General features: G+C 30.2%; 2 pseudogenes; both read right to left on the reverse strand.

The window, feature by feature from the left end:
* Positions 1 to 4,131: 4,131 nt before the first annotated feature.
* LOC112083218 lies at positions 4,132 to 4,229 on the reverse strand (annotated as a pseudogene).
* A 16,754-nt stretch (positions 4,230 to 20,983) lies between these two features.
* Positions 20,984 to 21,081, reverse strand: LOC112083251 (annotated as a pseudogene).
* Between the last annotated feature and the right edge of the window lie 685 nt (positions 21,082 to 21,766).

A 21,766-nucleotide genomic window follows, 5' to 3' on the forward strand; every position in this document is an offset into this window, starting at 1 on the left:
AAATGTTTGTAGATCATTTAATTAGTATTAATTCATGAACTTAATATATTTTATAATATTTTTTGAAAAAATATATAAAAAGTTTCTTGGATTAGTTATTGTAGGCAAGAACAAAAAATGCAGAAAAAGATAATCAAAATTGGAGAATCAACTAATAGGGCAAATGAAGTATCATGAAAGTCTTTGTATCTTTAAGAATAAGTATTCTCTAATTTACAATTCTTACGTTATAATCATTACACATAATTATCATTTACCAAGTATATACAAATTTTATTGAAGAGTTTTATATCGATCATTTACCAAGTATGTACAAATTTTATTGAAGAGTTTGATATAGATCTATCTTTATATTATATTTAGGCTCTGATTGGAAAATAATCTTTAAAAATTGTACAGTCTTTGAAAAAAAGTTAAAGTCTTAAAATCCCTTAATTAGCCAATTATATTTTATTGATTTAAAGTCTTCTAAAAAATACTTTTAAAAAACTCACATTCTTCTCTCTCCTTTGTTAAAAGCATAAAAGTATGACTTTAACTTTTTTCAAAGTCACAGCCATTAATTTAAAACTATGATTTTACAGTTACAGTTTAAAATTAAATCTATAACCACAGTTATTGCCAATTAGTCCCTTAATATGAAAAATTGCATCGAATAACCAAAAGACTGATCATATTAAAACCATAGCTACTATATTCTTTGTATAACCTAATACTTTTTTTGAGACAAGTGTATTGCTTTATTTTATTTATTTATTTTTCATCTTTATTTAGCTTTTTTCTCTTCCTCTCAGCTTATTTACATTGAATAATTTTAACAAAAAAGGTATATCATATTCTTAAAATCACTAAAAATATAATTTTTTTTTTGTCTACGGATATTATAGTTATATTTTCGAAAATAAAACAGTCTATATATGCGTTTATACTAAAACATAGATTGATTATTTTATACTTTCATACAAAGTAGCCTGAATTAAAGCAATTACCTTCAATAAATTTTACATATACTAGTTTTCAGGTTATAAAACAATTATAACTCCTGTTGACTTAGAAGAGCTTTTCAATATACACATTAATTGAAAGTTGTCCAGAAATAGTTGAAAAAGACAAAAATTTACCTGTTTTATTGGGACTCCATCTTCATCGAATAAATCAGAACAAATCAGAGCTGTTTCAAGGAAGAGCATCAATGGAGACGCCATTCTTTAATGTCTCTGCCATCCTATTATTGACAAAACCCAGCTTCAAGGAAAAAAAAAACTGGAAAATAGGGGTGTCTCTCGTTTAAATCTAGAAATTGAATGGGAAGGAATCATAGATAGGTAATGGAAAAGAATCAAAGGGAGATGAATTTTTCAATAGAAAATCAGTGTCAGCATAGAAGATGTTTTCCTGTTTTCTCTACCCAAGATTTTGTAATTGGAAGAAAGTGAGACATTGAAATTCAAAATAAAGATTGTCTGATTTTATAAAGACATGATAATAAAACTTACAGAAGCTCTCTCGTAATCATTTAATATATGTAAGCCCCATAGAAGACAAAAACATCTAATCTGCAAGAAGAAAGAGAAGAAACCTAATGTGCTTTTTATTTTATTTTCGTTTTATGTTTTATTCTTTTCCAATTTTGTGTTTTTGACCAGAACTCCTTCCATATTTGTAAGGTATTTTTCCATTTTAGATAGATTTGATTTATTTATGATTTTTTTTGTTTGAACAACATATATTAGAAAATTATTATCTATTCTAATGTAAAATTATGATCGATTTTTACAATATCATTTGGACGGTTAGATAATAGACGTTTTTTGTATGCTTCCAAATTGATCATCTACTATAACACTCTGATATGAGCTAAAAGCTTAGCATTAGCTTGTGTCATGAGACCGGAATAATTTGTCTCTATGGTGAACATGATAAATAGACAGAGATTAAAATTTAAAGCTTTCTTTTAACCTTAGTCTCTCTAAGAGATTAAAGTCAATTCTTAGAGTTGGTTTCTTATTAATCATAAGAGACAAATATATAGGCCAAAGTACAACCAACCCTGAATCTAAATCAAACCTAAGCCAAAAAGAAAAATCATCAAAACTTTAATCCTAACGTAAAAAGAAAAAGCAACAAAATTTTACAAACTCTTAAATCCGTATTCTGCATCATTACTCATCTCACCGACTAGATGCATGTCCTCAAGCTCCAACTATACATATTCCTCTAGCTTCTAACAGTTTCTCTGCTATCTCTCACATATTCCACCAAGTTCTCTTCTTTAAACGGTTAATTTTCTTGATCATCTTTGTCCATGAACAGTGTTATATGAAAAATGGTTTCAGACATGTTCTCGCGAGAAGAGCTCATCGCAATTGAAAAAAATCGTTTTGCTCGTCACTCTGTCATTTCTTCTGGGGTTAACTTCTTCTAGTACTGCATTTGTGGAGTATGTTTTACTTCCTCTTGTTGAGGCAGCAGAGCTTCCTTGTATTCCTTGTTAATCTCTAGCATTTTTGGCCAAGTTTTTTTGGACTAAGTGTCTAATTAAAGGAGTCGTATGTCCTCCAAACGTCTGTGGCCGTTCATCACTATTTTTTACACATTTTACATCATTTAAATATTTATTTAACTTATATTATTTTGTCTAGCATTTTCATCTCTATATTTAGTTAGGTTTTCATTCATATTTAGAGTCCAAGGTGTTTTTGAAGAGCCCTAGAGAGTCTTCGTGCAGTTTATCTTCTTTTTATTTTTGGAGCTTTAAGAAGCTTGGTGGACTGTGGAGATCTAGAATGCGTTTGGGCGTGAGAGAATACATTTGAAAGCTCGAGATAAAAAAATTTCCTAGACGGGGGAAATCCAATAGACCTGCATGATCGATGGAAGTGGCCGATGGTACTAGACAGGGAGATTCTGTCGACCAGGCTATCCAATTGCTAGAAACTGACTGCAAGATCGGGTCAGACGAAGAGCTTTTATTCTGATTTAGTTTCAGATATATTCATGAAAGTTTTATCTAATTGGGTTTTCTTTCGTCTGGAAGTGGTTTCAAGTTATTCTGATCAGCCGTTCGAGAGAGATATATCCAATTTGGTAAGCACATGTCCAGCGGGCATTGAGGAAATTCAATCGACCTGGTTTGGTTGAGCTCGATGATAGGAGGCTGAGAGTTGCCATTGACCAGTCTTCACCACCCCATCGACCAGTTTAGGGTTTATAATGCTATATTTCTCTTGAGTAGTTTGGTCTAAAACACTGGAAATTTTATGCACAACAAAAGTTTGATGAAATTCTCCAAAGAACCAAATAAGAGTTTTGTGCATTTTTCACATGAGAATGTTTGTTAAACCATGAAAGGGATAATATAAATTGATTATCATGCTTGCAATTACTTTTTTCACAATTGAGAATTTGATCTTGATTAAGGATAATTAGCTAGGTAATTAACTTCATGAGAATGAGTTAGTTTTGCCAAGTTTTGTAGGTTAAATAATTGTCTTTTTGAGTGTCTTAGCATCTTAGGTTAGCATTGAACACACCTTAAGCAGAAACCCCACCTAAGAGCTTGTCTTGTAAACATCCACCAAGTAGAGAGTAGAACAAAGAGAAAAAGAGAGAGAGCTGACCACTAACAAAGGCTTGGCATGGATAACATACATCAAGAAGAGGGTAATCAAGCTTCTAGGCAACAAGATGAAGCCCACAACGTGGGACAAGCTGCTGGGGCAAACAGAATACCAGTTCATCCACCAAGAGCTGCAAACTTGGTTGGAAAAGATGATGCTGTCAATGCTCATGCAAATCGCCAAGGAATACAAGCTCAAACAGTAGAAAACAACAACTCTAAGATCAAGGTTAAGCTTATCGATGTAGTGCAGAGAAACAAGTTTCAAGAGCTTGCAATGGAGGATACTCTTGATCATCTTGATCAATTTGGTAGGATTTGTGGTATATATGAATGGAGTCTCTCAAGACAGCTTCAAGCTGAAGATTTTCCCTTATTCTCTTCAAGACAAAGCTCAGCTCTGATTTTCCCTTATTTTTTTCGAGACAAACCTTCCTGAAGGCTCCATCACAACATGGGATCAATGTAAGAAGGCCTTTCTAGCTAAATTTTCCTCCAACTCAAGAAAAGCCAGGTTAAGAAATGAGATTTTCGGTTTCAATCATGAGAGCTTTTGTGAAGCCTGGGAAAGATTAAAGGGCTATACTATGCAATGTTTACACCATGGGTTTAGTGATGATTCTATCTTGAGCATGCTATATAGAGGAGCTCTCCCAAATATCAGAGTACTTCTTGAGACTGCTTCAAATGAAAACTTCATGGCCAAAGAAGTCAATGAAGCTAGGGTACTTGTGGAGAATTTGGCACAAAGTGAGGAGAACTATGGGGAAAATTATGACAGGTCCTCAAGAGGAGATGGATCATTTGAAGAACAAAAGACAGGAAAGGAGCTGAAGGCTCTCCATGAAAAGATGGACAAACAATTTACTCTGTTGGAAAAACTCCTCAACAGTTCTCAAGAGACAATTAACTTTGTTGGAGATACAAATCAAGGGTTCCAAGACAATGTTTAAAGTGAAAACATACAAGCAGAAATGAACTTTGTGGTTTTCTTATCAAAAAAGCTTCAACTACTATAAGAATCACCCCAATTTTTCTTATATGAGTAACAATGTGGCCAACCTACAAGACCAAGGATATCCCACACAGAACAACTTCACTGAAGGTGCCGAACAACAAGTTTTGTCACTTCCCATCAACAAAGTCTAGCTCATAGCTCAGGTTCTAAAGATCAAGAGATGAAGAGCATGCTTCAACAGATACTACAGGGTCAAGCTTTTGGTGCTATGGATTTGAGCAAGAAAATGGATGAGGTACACAACAAAGTAGACTATGAATACTAAGATAAGACAAATGGAGTACAAATGAGCCTCTTCTTCTCAAAATCAAGGATCTTTACTAGGGAAGGTAATGACAAATCCCAAGGAGTACTGCAATGTTATGATCTCAGGTGCAATGTTATGATCTCAGGTGAGATGCACTCTATTGATGAAGAGGAAAAAACAACTACAGAAGAATTTGATAGAATTTTTTATGGTTCCACTGATGAAGACATGGGTTGTGTGAGAAAATCCTTGCACCTAAAGATGCTCCCTCGCAATTTAATGAGGATATACACAAGCAAGGTCTGGGAGTTTCAGTTGGAGGCATTATGGGACAGGAATATACGGTAAATTGGTCAGAGATTTGAACATCTTGACCACCTTTATGAACAAAATATCGACAACCTCTTTTATTCTAAGATATGGTATCCAACTAGCCATCCATTCGATCTGGGGTGAGAGGAACCGTAGGAGACATGGAGAGGAGCACAGCGCAAAAGTGAAACTCTTGAAATACATGGATATCAATATAAGAAAGACTGAGTACGGCGAAAAAGGAAAACGCTACGAAGATGGGCTCTATGTATGGTTTGCTACTAGAGGAAGCTAGGAAACTAAATCAAAAACCATCTGAAAGCTATAAAGATTAAAACATTGTGGTTTGTTTCTCAGAACGATTAGAATAAGGTTGTAAAGAAATATTGTTTTTTTTTTTAATTTTGTTAAACATTTTATTCCAAAAAAAAGTATTGTAGGCTAAAGGAATTATCTTTTGGAGTTTAGCATTTCAGGTTAGCATTGAACACACCGTAATCAATAACCACACTCAAGAGATTGTGTATTTTTATTTTCCATATAATATTATGTATAAATGTTTTTTTAAAATTTAACATATATGGTCCAAACACATATCAATGTTTTTTCTTAATTTTTGTTAAATGGAGCACTCGTACAAAACTTTATTGATAAATACACTTATATAAAATACAATTTTTGGATAATTATAATTAAATTTTTAAATAAAAAATGTATATGATGCTAATTTTTTAAAAAATTAGAATATTCCCATTAATGAAACTGGATTACAATGTAGACCCTCGGCTTACAGCACTAAAAATATACCAAATAGAGGAGGTCCAATAAATGCAGATGCACCCAAAAAGAGGTTAGTCTAACTAGCACTGAACCTAATTAATATGATACTAAGTTATTTTATTTGTACTGCTTCTGTTTGGCACTCTAAACATCTATTGAAGGCAAAGAGATAAATAATTATTCAATATATAAGCCAAAAATAATATAAATATTTTGACAATATCCATATAAACATATACAGTAATATAGAAACAATATATATTAAACTCCAAAATTTCTCCCTATAAGAGTTGCTTCTACAATGATTAATATAAGTTGCTTTAAATTTAAAATAGAAGAAGTTTTAGCTTGTAACTCTAGATCTAGGAATGTTATTTGGTTCTTCTGTGAAAAATTTATCTGGCTAAACTTTATGATCTCATTATTTAATTAGAATATAATTATATTAAGAAAAAGGTGAAGATAAAAAGAATCTTAAATCCTATGATAAATTGTTTATGATTCCGTTAAGTAAAAATTCTTTTTACTATATTTTTAATTTTATCTTAGAAAATTTTACAAACAAAGCAAAATTTCACTTACGATATATTCCAACAAGTTGTTCAACCACATAAATAAAGTGGTTCTGCAAATGAGCATCCCAATGAAGTCTTTTCATTTTAAAATTCCCAAACTTCTATAGTTTGAGTTATCAATTTGAAAAATAAATATAATTTTGGTATAATTAATTGATTTTTTTATAATACTATATATATATATTATTTTTTAAAAATATCCCAAGTCATAGATGTAAATTATTTTTTAAATAAGGATAATATTTTAAAAATAAATTTAGAAAAAAAAGAAAGTAACAAAATATGCACAATATGACAAATTTAGTAAAATTTAATTTTTTTTCTCCAATCACATTTTAAGAATTAGTGATTAATTATTTTTAACAGTGTAACTATTTTTTACAACTATTATAAATCGAACACTGATAATCGGAATTCTTCTAACTAAAAAAGTAAAACGTCATTTATTTTTCTTTATGTAGGAGATTTGCCCGTTAGAGTCCAAATAATTTCCTAAACAGTTTTATGTTTTTAGTTTAAAGAAAATCCAATTATCAGCGTTCGATTATAATAGTTGTAAGAAATAGTTACACTGCTAATTACTAATTCTTAATAATGCTATAGGAGAAAAAACAGTAAATTTTACTAAACTTGTCATATTGTGCATATTGTTTTACTATCTTTTTTTTTGTTTTCTAAATTTATTAGTTCAAAATTTTCCTTATTTAAAAAATATATTTTACTTATATGAATATTCATATGTTTAAAAATAAAATATATGTATGATATTATTAAAACTATCAATTAATTCTATCAAATTTAGATTTATTTTTCAAAGTAAGAACTCAATATATAGAAGTTTAGGAATTTAAAATGAAACGATTGCCATGGGATGCTCATCTTAACAACCGTTTTATTTATGTGGTTGAACAACTTGTTATAATATATCGTAAGTGAAATTATTATTTGTTTGTAAAATATTTTCTAAAATAAAATCAGAAATATAGTTAAAACAAATTGTAATTAACGGAATCATAAAAAAATTCAATTTATCATTGAATATAAGATTCTTTTTATCTTCACTTTTTTCTTAATGTAATCATATTCTAACTAAACTATGGGATCATAAATTTTAGCCGAATAATTTTTTTTCACAAGAGAACCAAATAACATTTCTATATCTAGAGTTATAAGCTAAATATTTTTCTATTTTAATTTAAAGCAACTTGTTCTAATCATCGTAAAAGCAACTCCTACGAAAATTTTGGAGTTTATGAATATAGGAGAACTCACTTTATCACATGTGAAAGATCATCTCCAGGTCTTAACATACATATATATATATATATTGCTATTTATTTTGTGTCTATATTACTGTATTTGTGTGTATGTTTATTGTAATTTTTATATTATTTTTAGCTTAGATATTGAATAATTTTTACCTCTTCGCCTTCAACAGATGTTTAGACTGCCAAGTAGAAGAAGTACAAACAAGGTTAATTAGTATAATATACATTTTTATTTAAAATTTTTATTAGAATTATGTAGAAATTGTATTTTCTATAAGTGTCTTTATCAATAAAAATTAATTTTGTATGTGTTCTCCATTTAACAGAAATTAAGAAAAAACATTGATATGTGTTTGTACCATATATGTTGAAATTTTCTTAAAAATTATTTATACATAATATTACGTGAAAAATAAAAATACACAGACAACCATTTCTTACATGTCTTATGGTAGAAAAGGCGAACAAGTCGACTGGGTATAGTAACAAGACCAACGATTTTGAGGCAAACTCAACAACACCTTCGTCACTATGAACATCTTAAAGAAATTATCAACTCTATGAACAATGTATGTAGATTATTTAATTAGTAGTAGTTCGTGAACTTCATATATTTTATGATATACATTTCTTTTGGATCAGTTATTGTAGGCAAGAACAAAAGATGCAGAAAATATAATCAAAACGGGAGAATCAACTAATAAGACAAATGAAGTATCGTGAAAGTCTTTGTATATTTAAAAAAAAAGTATTTTCTAATTTTACGATTCTCACATTATAATCATTACACATAATTATCATTTACCAAGTATGTACAAATTTTATTGAAGAGTTTGATATAGATCATTTACCAAGTATGCACAAATTTTATTGAAGAAGTTGATATAGATCTATCTTTCTATTATATTTAGGCTCTCAATGGAAAATGAACTTTACAAAAAGTACGGACTTTGAAAAAAAAATTAAAGTCTTAGAAGCCCTTAATTAGCCAATCATATTTTATTGATTTACCAAGTATGTACAAATTTTATTGAAGAGTTTGATATAGATCATTTACCAAGTATGCACAAATTTTATTGAAGAAGTTGATATAGATCTATCTTTTTATTATATTTAGGCTCTCAATGGAAAATGAACTTAACAGTACGGACTTTAAAAAAAAAATAAATTAGAAGCCCTTAATTAGCCAATCATATTTTATTGATACCAAGTATGTTCAAATTTTATTGAAGAGTTTGATATAGATCATTTACCAAGTATGCACAAATTTTATTGAAGAAGTTGATATAGATCTATCTTTCTATTATATTTAGGCTCTCAATGGAAAATGAACTTTAAAAACAGTATGGACTTTGAAAAAAAAAATTAAAGTCTTAGAAGCCCTTAATTAGCCAATCCTATTTTATTGATTTAAAAGTCTTCCAAAATTTGCTTCTAAGAAACTCACATTCTTCTCTCTCCTTTGTTAAAAGCATAAAAGTATGGCTTAACTTTTTTTCAAAGGCACAATCATTATTTTAAAATTATATTTTTACAGTTACAATCTAAAATTAAAATCCATAGCCAAAGTCATTGCCAATTATTCCCTTAATATGAGAGATTGCATTGGATAACCATAAAACTGACCATATCAAAACTATAGCTACTATATTCTTGTATAACCTAATAGTTTTTTGAGACAAATGTATTGCTTTATTTTATTTATTTTTCTTTCATCTTTATTTATCTTTTTTTCTCTCCCTCTCAGCTTATTTGCATTTGAATATTTTTAACAAAAAAGTATATCAAATTCTAAGAATCACTAAAAATGTAGTTTTTTTTACTACAGATATTATAGTTTAAATTTTTGAAAACGAATTAAATATATTCATAAATCCATATGTACCTTAGTGAAAATAAAACAGTCTATATATGCGTTTATACTAAAATATCGATTGATTATTTAAGTAGCCTGAATTAAAGCAATTACCTTCAATAAAGTTTACATATACTAGTTTTCAGGTTATAAAACAATTATAACTCCTGTTGACTTAGAAGAGCTTTTCAATAAACACATTAATTGAAAGTTGTCCAGAAATATTTGAAAAAGTAAAAATTTACCTGTTTTATTGGGACTCCATCTACATCGAATAAATCAGTATAATTCACAGCTGTTTCAAGGAAGAACATCAATGGAGACACCATTCTGTAATGTCTCTGCCATCCTATTATTGACAAAACCCAGCATCAAGGAAAACAAATCTGGAAAATTAGGGGTGTCTCTCGTTTAAATCTCAAAATTGAATAGGAAGGAATCAAAGATAGATAATGGAAAAGAATCAAAGAGAGATGGATTTTTAATAGAAAATCAGTGTCAGCATAGAATATGTTTTCCTGTTTTCTCTACCCAAGATTTTGTAATTGGAAGAGAGTGAGACATTGAAATTTAAAATAGAGGTTGTCTGATTTTATAAAGACATGATAATAAAACTTAGAGAAGCTCTCTCGTAATCATTGATTATATGTAAGCCCCATAAAAGACAAAGACATCTAACCTGCAAGAAGAAATCTAATGTGCTTTTTATTTTATTTTTGTTTTATGTTTTATTCTTTTCCAATTTTGTGTTTTTGACCAGAACTCCTTCCATATTTATAAGATATTTTTCCATTTTAGATAGATTTGATTTATATATGAGATTTATTTGTTTGAACAACATATATTAGAAAATTATTATCTATTCTAATGTAAAATTATGATAGGTATTCTACAATCCTTTGGAAGGTTAGGTAATAGTCATTTTTTGTATGCTTCCAAATTGATCTTCTACCATAACACTCTGATATGAGCTAAAAGCTTACCATTAGCTTGTGTCATGAGACTGGAATATTTTGTCTCTATGGTGAACATGATTAATAGACAGAGATTAGAATTTAAAGCTTTCTTTTAACCTTAGTCTCTCTTAGAGATTAAAGTCATTTCTTGGAAGTTGGTTTTTTATTTATCATAAGAGACAAATATATAGGCCAAAGTACAACCAACCGTAAACCTAAATCAAACCTAAGCCAAAAAGGAAAATCATCAAAACTTTAGTCCTAACGTAAAAAGAAAAAGCAACAAAACTTTTAGAAACTCTTAAATCCGTATTCTGCATCATTACTCACCTCATCGACTAGATGCATGTCCTCAAGCTCCAACTATACATATTCCTTTAGCTTCTAACAGCTTCTCAGCTATCTCCCACATATTCCACCAAGTTCTCTTCTTCAAATGGTTCATTCTCTTGATCATCTTTGTCCATGAACAGTGTTATATGAAAAAGGATTGGATTTCAGACATGTTCTCGCGAGAAGAGCTCAACACAATTGTAAAAAAGTCTTTTTGCCCGTCACTTTGTCATTTCTTCTGGGGTTAACTTATTCTAGTACTACTTTTGTGGAGTATGTTTTACTTCCTCTTGTTGAGGCAGTAGAGCTTCCTTGTATTCCTAGTTAATCTCTAGTATTTTTGGCCAAGTTTTTTTGGACTAAGTGTCTAATTAAAGGAGTCGTATGTCCTCCAAACGTCTGTTGACCGTTCATCACTATTTTTTGCATATTTTACATCATTTAAATATTTATTTAACTTATATTATTTTGTCTAGCATTTTCATCTCTATATTTAGTTAGGTTTTCATTCATATTTAGAGTCCAAGGTGTTATAGAAGAGCCCTAGAGAGTCTTCATGCATTTTATCTTCTTTTTACTTTTGGAGCTTTAAGAAGATTGGTGGACTGTGGAGATCTAGAATGAGTTTGGACGTGAGTGAATACATTTGAAAGCTCGAGATAAAGAATTGATATGTGTTTGTACCATATATGTTGAGTTTTTTTTTAAAATCATTTATACATAATATTACGTGAAAAATAAAAATACACACACAACCATTTCTTACATGTCTTATGGTAGAAAAGGCGAACAAGTAAACTGGGTATAGTAACAAGGCCAACTATTTTGAGGCAAACTCAACAACACCTTTGTCACTATGAACATCTTGAAGAAATTATCAACTCTATGCAAAAATGTATGTAGATCATTTAATTAGTGTTAGTTCGTGAACTTCAAATATTTTATAATATATTTTTATTTTTGGATCAGTTATTGTAGGCAAGAACAAAAAATGCAGAAAAATATAATCAAAATTGGAGAATCACTAATAAGGCAAATGAAGTATCCTGAAAGTCTTTGTATCTTTAAGAATAAATATTTTCTAATTTTACGATTCTCACATTATAATCATTACACATAATTATCATTTACCAAGTATGTATAAATTTTATTGAAGAGTTTGATATAGATCATTTACCAAGTATGTACAAATTTTATTGAAGAACTTGATATAGATCTATCTTTCTATAATATTTAGGCTCTCAATGGAAAATGAACTTTAAAAACAGTACGGAGTTTGAAAAAAAATTAAAGTCTTAGAAGCCCTTAATTAGCCAATCATATTTTATTGATTTAAAAGTCTTCCAAAATTTGCTTCTAAGTAACTCACATTCTTCTCTCTCTTTTGTTAAAAACATAAAAGTATGGCTTAACTTTTTTTCAAAAGGCACAATCATTCTTTTAAATTTTTATTTTTACAGTTACAGTCTAAAATTAAAATCCATAGCCAAAGTCATTGCCAATTATTCTCTTAATATGAGAAATTGCATTGGATAACCATAAAACTGACCATATCAAAACCATAGCTACTATATTCTCTGTATAACCTAATAGTTTTTGGACACAAATGTATTGCTTTATTTTATTTATTTTTCTTTCATCTTTATTTATATTTTTTCTCTCCCTCTCATCTTATTTGCATTTGAATATTTTTAACAAAAAAGTATATCAAATTCTAAGAATCAAGAAAAATGTAGTTTTTTTGTCTACGGATATTATAGTTTAAATTTTTGAAAACGACTTAAATTTATTCATAAATTCATATATACCTTAGTGAAAAAAAACAGTCTATATATGCGTTTATACTGAAACATAGATTGATTATTTAAGTAGCCTGAATTTTGACAATATCCATATAAACATATACAGTAATATAGACACAATATATATGATAAGACCTGAAGATTATCCTTCACATGTGATATAGTGAGTGCTCATATATTCATAAACTCCAAAATTCTCGTATAAGAGTTGCTTCTATGATGATTAATACAAGCTGCTTTAAATTAAAATAGAAGATTTTTTAGCTTGTAAGTCTAGATCTAGGAATGTTTTTTGGTTCTTCTGTGAAAAAGTTATCTGGCTAAACTTTATGATCCCATTATTTAATAGAATATAATTATATTAAGAAAAAGGTGAAGATAAAAAGAATCTTAAATCCAATGATAAATTGAAAAATTGTTTATGATTCCGTTAAATAAAATTTTTTTTTACAATATATTTGATTTTAACTTAGAAAATTTTACAAACTAAGCAAAATTTCACTTACGATATATTCCAACAAGTTGTTCAACCACATAAACAAAGCAGTTATGCAGATGAGCATCCCAACAAAGTCTCTTCATTTTAACATTCTCAAACATCTATAGTTTGAGATATCACTTTGAAAAATAAATATAATTTTGGTATAATTAATTGATTGGTTTTATAATACTATACATATATTTTATTTTAAAAAATATCCCAAGTCATAGATGTAAATTATTTTTTAAATAAGGATAATATTTTACAAATAAATTTAGAAAAAAAGAAAGTAACAAAATATGCACAATATGACAAATTTAGTAACATTTAATTGTTTTTTCTCCAATGACATTTTAATAATTAATGATTGATTATTTAAACAGTGTAACTATTTCTTACAACTATTATAAATCGAACACTGATAATCGGAATTTTTCTAACTAAAAAAATAAACATCATTTCTTTCTCTTTATGTAGGAGATTTGCCCGTTAGAGTCCCAAAAATCTCCAAAACAGTTTTATGTTTTTAGTTTAAAGAAAATCCAATTATCAGCGTTCGATTATAATAGTTGTAAGAAATAGTTATACTGCTAATTACTAATTCTTAATAATGCTATAGGAGAAAAAACAATAAATTTTACTAAACTTGTCATATTGTGCATATTTTTTTACTATCTTTTTTTTTGTTTTCTAAATATATTAGTTCAAAATTTTCCTTATAAAAAAAACATATTTTACATATATGAATATGGATATGTTTAAAAATAAAATTTATGTTGATATTATTAAAACCATCAATTAATTCTACCAACTTTAGATTCATTTTTCAAAGTAAGAACTCAATATATAGAAGTTTGGGAATTTCAAAATGAAGCGACTGCGATAGGATGCTCATCTTCACAACCGTTTTATCTATGTGGTTGAACAACTTGTTATAATATATCGTAAGTGAAATTATTATTTGTTTGTAAAATTTTCTAAGATAAAATCAGATATATAGTAAAAATAAATTGTAATTAACGAAATCATAAATAATTTTTCTATTTATTATTGGATATAAGACTCTTTTTATCTTCACTTTTTCTTAATGTAATCATATCCTAATTAAATTACGGGATCATAAATTTTAGCTGGATAACTTTTTTTTTTTAACAAACGAACAAAATAACATTCCTAGATCTAAATTTACAAGCGAAAAATTCTTCTATTTTAATTTAAAGCAGCTTGTATTAATCATCGTAAAAGCAAGTCTTAGGAGAATTTTGGAGTTTATGAATATAGGAGAACTCACTATATCACATGTGAAAGATCATCTCTAGGTCTTAACATATATATATATATTGCTATTTAGTTTGTGTCTATATTACTGTATATGTGTATATGTTTATTGTAATTTTAATATTATTTTTGGCTTACATGTTGAATAATTGTTTACCTCTTCGCCTTCAATAGATATTTAGACTGCCAAGCAGAAGAAGTACAAACAAGGTAAATTAGTATAATATATATTTTTATTTAAAAAATTTATTAGAATTATGTAGAAATTGTATTTTTCTATATGTGTCTTTATCAATAAAAATTAATTTTGTATGGGTTCTCCATTTAACAGAAATTAAGAAAAAACATTGATATGTGTTTGTACTATATATGTTGAAATTTTCTTAAAAATCATTTATACATGTAAAAAATAAAAATACACACACAACCATTTCTTACATATCTTATGGTAGAAAAAAAGCAAACAAGTTGACTAGATATAGTAACAAGACCAGCGATTTTGAGGCAAACTCAACAATACCTTCGTCACTATGAACATCTTGAAGAAATTATCAACTGTATGCAAAAATGTTTGTATATCATTTAATTAGTATTAGTTCATGAACTTCATATATTTTATAATATATTTTTTAAAAAATAATTTTTTTTGGATCAGTTATTGTAGGCAAGAACAAAAGATGCAGAAAAATATAATCAAAATTGGAGAATCAACTAATAGGGCAAATAAGATATTCTGAAAGTCTTTGTATCTTTAGGAATAAGTATTTTCTATTTTTCATATATTTTATAATATATTTTAAAAAAAAATAATTTTTTTTTGGGATCAGTTATCGTATGCAAGAACAAAAGATGCAGAAAAATATAATCAAAATTGGAGAATCAACTAATAGGGCAAATAAGATATCCTGAAAGTCTTTGTATCTTTAGGAATAAGTATTTTCTATTTTTATGATTCTCATATTATAATCATTACACATAATTATCATTTACCAAGTATGTACAAATTTTATTGAAGAGTTTGATATAGATAATTTTTTAAGTATGTATAAATTTTATTGAAGAGCTTGATATTGATCTATCTTTCTATTATATTTAGGCTCTCATTGGAAAATGAACTTTAAAAAAAACAGTACGGACTTTGAAAAAAAAAATAAAGTCTTAGAAGCCCTTAATTAACCAATCATATTTTATTGATTTAAAAGTCTTATAAAATTCGCTTCTAAGAAACTCACATTCTTCTCTCTCCTTTGTTAAAAGCATAAAAGTATGGCTTAACTTTTTTTCAAAGGCACAATCATTATTTTAAAATTATGTTTTTACAGTTACGGTCTAAAATTAAAACCCATAGCCATAGTCACTGCCAATTATTCCCTTAATATGAGAAATTGCATTGGATAACCATAAAACTGACCATATCAAAACCATAGTGAAAATAAAACATAGATTAGATTAAATTTATTCATAAATGCATATGTACCTTAGTGAAAATAAAACAATCTATATATGCGTTTATACTAAAACATAGATTGATTATTTTATACTTTCATACAAAGTAGCCTGAATTAAAGCAGTTACGTTCAATAAAGTTTACATATACTAGTTTTCAGATTATAAAACAATTATAACTCCTGTTGACTTATAAGAGCTTTTCAAATAAAGACATCAATTAAGAGTTGTCCATAAATATTTGAAAAAGACAAAAAGTTACCTGTTTTATTGGGACTCCATCTTCATCAAATAAATCAGAATAAATCACAGCTGTTTCAAGGAAGAACATCAATGGAAACACCATTCTTTAATATCTCGACCATCCTATTATTGACAAAACCCAGCTTCAAGGAAAACAAAATCTGGAAAAATAATTGTTGAAGGTTTTAGGTGTCTCTCATTTAAATCTCGAAATTGAATTGGAAGGAATCAAAGATAGGTAATGGAAAAGAATCAAAGAGAGATGGATATGTCAATATAAAATCAGTGTCAGCAGAGAAGATGTTTTCCTGTTTTCTCTACTCAAGATTTTGTAATTGGAAGAGAGTGAGACATTGAAATTCAAAAAAAAAAATTGTCTGATTTTATAAAGACATGATAATAAAACTTACAGAAGCTCTCTTGTAATCATTGATTATATGTAAGCCCCATAGAAGACAAATACATCTAATCTGCAAGAAGAAAGAGAAGAAATCTAATGTGCTTTCATTTTATTTTTGTTTTATGTTTTATTCTTTTCCAATTTTGTGTTTTTGACCAGAACTCCTTCCATATTTATAAGATATTTTTCTATTTTAGATAGATTTAATTTATATATGAGATTTTGTTTGTTTGAACAACATATATTAGATTATCTATTCTAATGTAAAATTATGATAGATATTCTACAATATCCTTTGGACGGTTAAGTAATAGACGTTTTTTTGTATGCTTCCAAATTGATCTTCTACCATAACACTCTGATATGAGCTAAAACTTAGCTTTAGCTCGTTATGGTGAACATGATAAATAAATAGAGATTAAACTTTAAAGCTTTCTTTTAACCTTAGTCTCTCTTAGAGATTGAAGTCAATTCTTGGAAGTTGGTTTCTTATTAATCATAAGAGACAATTATATAGGCCAAAGTACAACCAAACTTAAACCTAAATCAAACCTAAGCCAAAAAGGAAAATCATCAAAACTTTAATCCTAACGTAAAAATAAAAAGCAACAAAACTTTTATAAACTCTTAAATCCGTATTCTGCATCATTACTCACCTCATCGACTAGATGCATGTCCTCATGCTCCAACTATACATATTTCTTTAGCTTCTAATAGCTTCTCTGCTATCTCCCACATATTCCCCCAAGTTCTCTTCTTCAAACGGTTCATTCTCTTGATCATCTTTTTCCATGAACAGTGTTATATGAAAAAGGATTGTGTTTCAGTCATGTTCTCGCGAGAAGAGCTCATCGCAATTGAAAAAAAGTCTTTTTGCTCGTCACTCTGTCATTTCTTCTAGGGTTAACTTCTTCTAGTACTGCTTTTCTGGAGTATGTTTTACTTCCTCTTGTTGAGGCAGCAGAGCTTCCTTGTACTCCCTGTTAATCTCTAGCATTTTTGGCTAAGTTTTTTTTGGACTAAGTGTGTAATTAAAGGAGTCGTATGTCCTCCAAACGTGTGGCCGTTCATCACTATTTTTTGCATATTTTTCATCAGTTAAATATTTATTTAACTTATCTTATTTTGTCTAGCATTTTCATCTCTTTATTTAGTTAGTTTCTCATTCATATTTAGAGTCCAATATGTTTTAGAAGAGCCCTAGAGAGTCTTCATGCATTTTATCTTCTTTTTACTTTTGGAGCTTTAAGAAGCTTGGTGGAGTGTGGAGATCTAGAATGAGTTTGGACGTGAGGGAATACATTTGAAAGCTCGAGATAAGAGTTTTCCTAGACAGGGGAAATCCAATAGACCTCCATGATGGATGGAAGTGGACGATGGTACTAGACAGGGAGCTTCTGTCGACCAGGCTATCAAACTGCTAGAAACTGACTGCAAGATCGGGTCAGACGAAGATCTTCTATTCTGATTAAGTTTCAGATATATTCATGAAATTTGTATCTGATTGAGTTTTCTTTCGTCTGGAAGTGGTTTCAACTTATTCTGTTCAGCCGTTCGAGAGAGATGCATCCAATTTAGTAAGCACATGTCCAGCTGGCATTAAGGAAATTCAATTGACCTGGTTTGGTTGAGCTCGATGATAGGAGGCTGAGAGTTTCCATTGACCAGTATTCACCACCCCATCGACCAGTTTGGGATTTATAATGTTATATTCCTCTTGAGTAGTTTGGTCTGAAACACTGGAATTTCATGCACAACAAAAGTTTGATGAAATTCTCCAAAGAACCAAATAAGAGTTTTGTGCATTTTTCACATGAGAGTGTTTGTCAAACCATGAAAGGGCTAATATAACTTGATTATAATGTTTGCAATTACTTTTTTCAAAATTGAAATTTTGATCTTAATTAAGGATAATTAGCTAGGTAATTAACTTCATGAGAATGGGTTAGTTTTGCCAAGTTTTGTACGTTAAATAATTGTCTTTTTGAGTGTCTTAGCATCTTAGGTTAGCATTGAACACACCTTAAGCAATAACTCTACCCAAGAGCTTGTCTTTTAAACATCCACCAAGCAGAGAGTAGAACAAAGAGATAAACAGAGAGAGCTGACCATTAACAAAGGCTTGGCATGGATAATAGAAATCAAGAAGAGGGTAATCAAGCTTCTAGGCAACAAGAAGAAGCCAAAAACGTGGGACAAGCAGCTAGGGTGATGCTGCTAGGGTTGACTTCTTCGCGGCTTCATGTTTTAAATTTATAACCCTAGATATCTGCAAGTGCACAGCAGTGTGTTGTAGTACTTAGGGTGTCGATCCACAGAGAATCCACGCTTTACCTGCAGAACCTTAGAACCAGAATTAGCAAACGAAGTCTAAGTCGAAAAAAGGGGTTTTGGATGGGTTGTGCGATTTCTATATATGTATTTTAAAAAGGGATTTGAAAAAGGGTTTTAGAAAGGGTTTTGAAAAGGTTTTTTTAAAAGGGTTTTAAAGAAGGTTTTAAAAAGGATTTAAAAAAAAGGATTTAAAAAAAAGGTTTTAAAAACTAGAAGTGAATAAATCGATAATAAATCTAAAGGATGAAAAAAGCTCTTAATATTGATCCTAGTAAATTCTTAGAACTCGAGTCACGGACGTATGAATACACCACTGTCGTGATCATAAACAACTATCTCTCTCAACCATGACCAGTAAGTTTCCACTCTGGCCCTGGAAGAGAAAAGATGCATTATGTTTAAGACTCGTCATCATTCACAAATCGCCCATAAGTAGGTTTCCATTCCTATGTTTGTTTTGCTCTCCCAAACTAGATCTGGCCCCGGATGAATACTTTCGCATCACCAAGGACCTGGATCAGTCTCTAGTTCGCGACGCTAGATCCATGCTTTAAGTATAAATTCAGAAGAAAGATTTCTAGAATTCGGCTTTGGTTTATCTCGCGAAATCCCTATCGATCATAGTCGATTCCCTTCTATCGAGCCTTTGAACTCATACCTCATCATTCCAAAACGTGCATAAAGTAAATAGAAAAAACGTGCATAGATTAATAAGAAATGAAGAAGTAGAGAAAAACAGACAAGGAGAAAAAGAAGAAGCATCTCGATTTCGAGATCTAAGATCGGAGAAAACTTCTCTTCAAATCCTTTAAACAACTAATCTAATACGAAGAAGATGAAAACAAAATTGAAAGATGCATGAGTAAAAACCGAATTAAAATAAAGGTAGAACATAAAGAGGGTTCAAGAGAAATCTCTATCTTCCTAAACTAAGAACTAAGAACATAAAAGCATAAAAACCCTAGAAAACTAAATTTGGCGGCTCCCAAAAGGGATTCTTCTGAGGCACACGAAAATAGGGCTGCTTAGATACATATTTATAGGTCTTCAACTCTCTCCAGTTGTCCTTAGGGTTTTCTATGAAGAGAAGACGAATTGGGCTTGAAACAGGGTCATGGGCCAGCCTTTAAGTCGGCCCTGGTCGCGAGGCTTCTGACCGCGGTGAATTGGGGTTTGGCAGTGGCCAGAGACTCGCAACCACGGTCGAGAGTGTGTTCCCCGCGGTCGTGGCTCCTGGACCCGCGGAGATTGGTCTGTGAGGTTGAATTTTCATTCTGCGCTTGCTTCCTTCGCGAGACCACAGAACATATCTTCAGTGCATCAAGTATATCCGGAGATCTAACCATTGGATTGCCTCCAAACCAATTGAATTTTAAAGCTAGTTGTCTCCTTTATATTAGGTCTAATTTTGGGGATGAACTGACGGTGAGAAGGTCTTCATCGGATGTGAAACTTCTGACGGCCCAAATTTATCCAAAATGATCTTTTGCCTTAATAACCTGAAAAGATTCTTGGAACTACAAATACTAGAAAATAATAGTTAAAAAAACTTAAAAGAAATAAAAACCATTAGAAAAGCATTTAAAATCGATCCACAAAAGTGGTCAAAATACGGTGTTATCATTGGGCAAACAGAATACTAGTTCATCCACCAAGAGCAGCAAACTTGGTTTCAAATGGTGATGCTGTCAATGCTCATGAAAATCGCCAAGGAATACAAGCTCAAACAGTAGAAAACAACAACTTTAAGATGAAGGTTGGGCTTATCGACGTAGTCCAGAGAAACAAGTTTCATGAGCTTGCAATGGAGGATACTCTTGATCATCTAGATCAATTTGATAGTATTTGTGGTATAGATGAGAGTCTCTGAAGATAGCTTCAAGCTGAAGATTTTCCCTTATTCTCTTCAAGACAAAGCTCAGCTCTGATTTTCCCTTATTCTCTTCGAGACAAACCTTCCTCAAGGCTCCATCACAACCTGGGATCAATTTACGAAGGCCTTTCTAGCTAAATTCTTATCCAGCTCAAGAACAGCCAGGTTAAGGAATGATATTTTCAGTTTCAATCATGAGAGCTTTTGTGAAGCCTAGGAAAGATTAAAGGGCTATACTATGCAATGTTTACACCATGGGTTTAGTGATGCTTCTCTCTTGAGCACGCTATATAGAGGAGCTCTCCCAACTATCAGAGTATTTCTAGACACTGCTTCAAATGACAACTTCATGGTCAAAGAAGTCACTAAAGCTAGGGTACTTGTGGAGAATTTGGCACAAAATGAGGAGAACTATGGGGAAAATTATGACAGGTCCTCAAGAGGAGATGGATCCTTTGAAGAAAAAAAGACAAGAAAGGAGCTGAAGGCTCTCCATGAAAAGATGGACAAGCAATTTACTCTGTTGGAAAAACTCCTCAACAGTTCTCAAAAGACAATTAACTTTGTTGGAGATACAAATCAAGGGTTCCAAGACAATGTTCAAAGTGAAAACATACAAGCAGAAATGAACTTTGTGGTTTTTTTATCAAAAAGACTTCAACTACTATAAGAATCACCCCAATTTTTCTTATAGGAGTAACAATGTGTCCAACCTACAAGACCAAGTATATCCAATACAGAACAACTTCACTGAAGGTGCCGAACAACAAGTTTTGTCCCTCCCCATCAACAGAGTCTAGCTCACAGCTCAGGTCCTAAAGATCAAGAGATGAAGAACATGCTTCAACAGATACTACAGGGTCAAGCTTTTGGTGCTATTGACTTTAGCAAGAAAATGGCTGAGATACACAACAAAGTAGATTTTGAACATCAAGATAAACAAATA

The sequence above is a fragment of the Eutrema salsugineum genome, unplaced genomic scaffold, assembly GCF_000478725.1.
Source record: "Eutrema salsugineum unplaced genomic scaffold, Eutsalg1_0 scaffold_7, whole genome shotgun sequence".
NCBI lineage: Eukaryota > Viridiplantae > Streptophyta > Magnoliopsida > Brassicales > Brassicaceae > Eutrema > Eutrema salsugineum.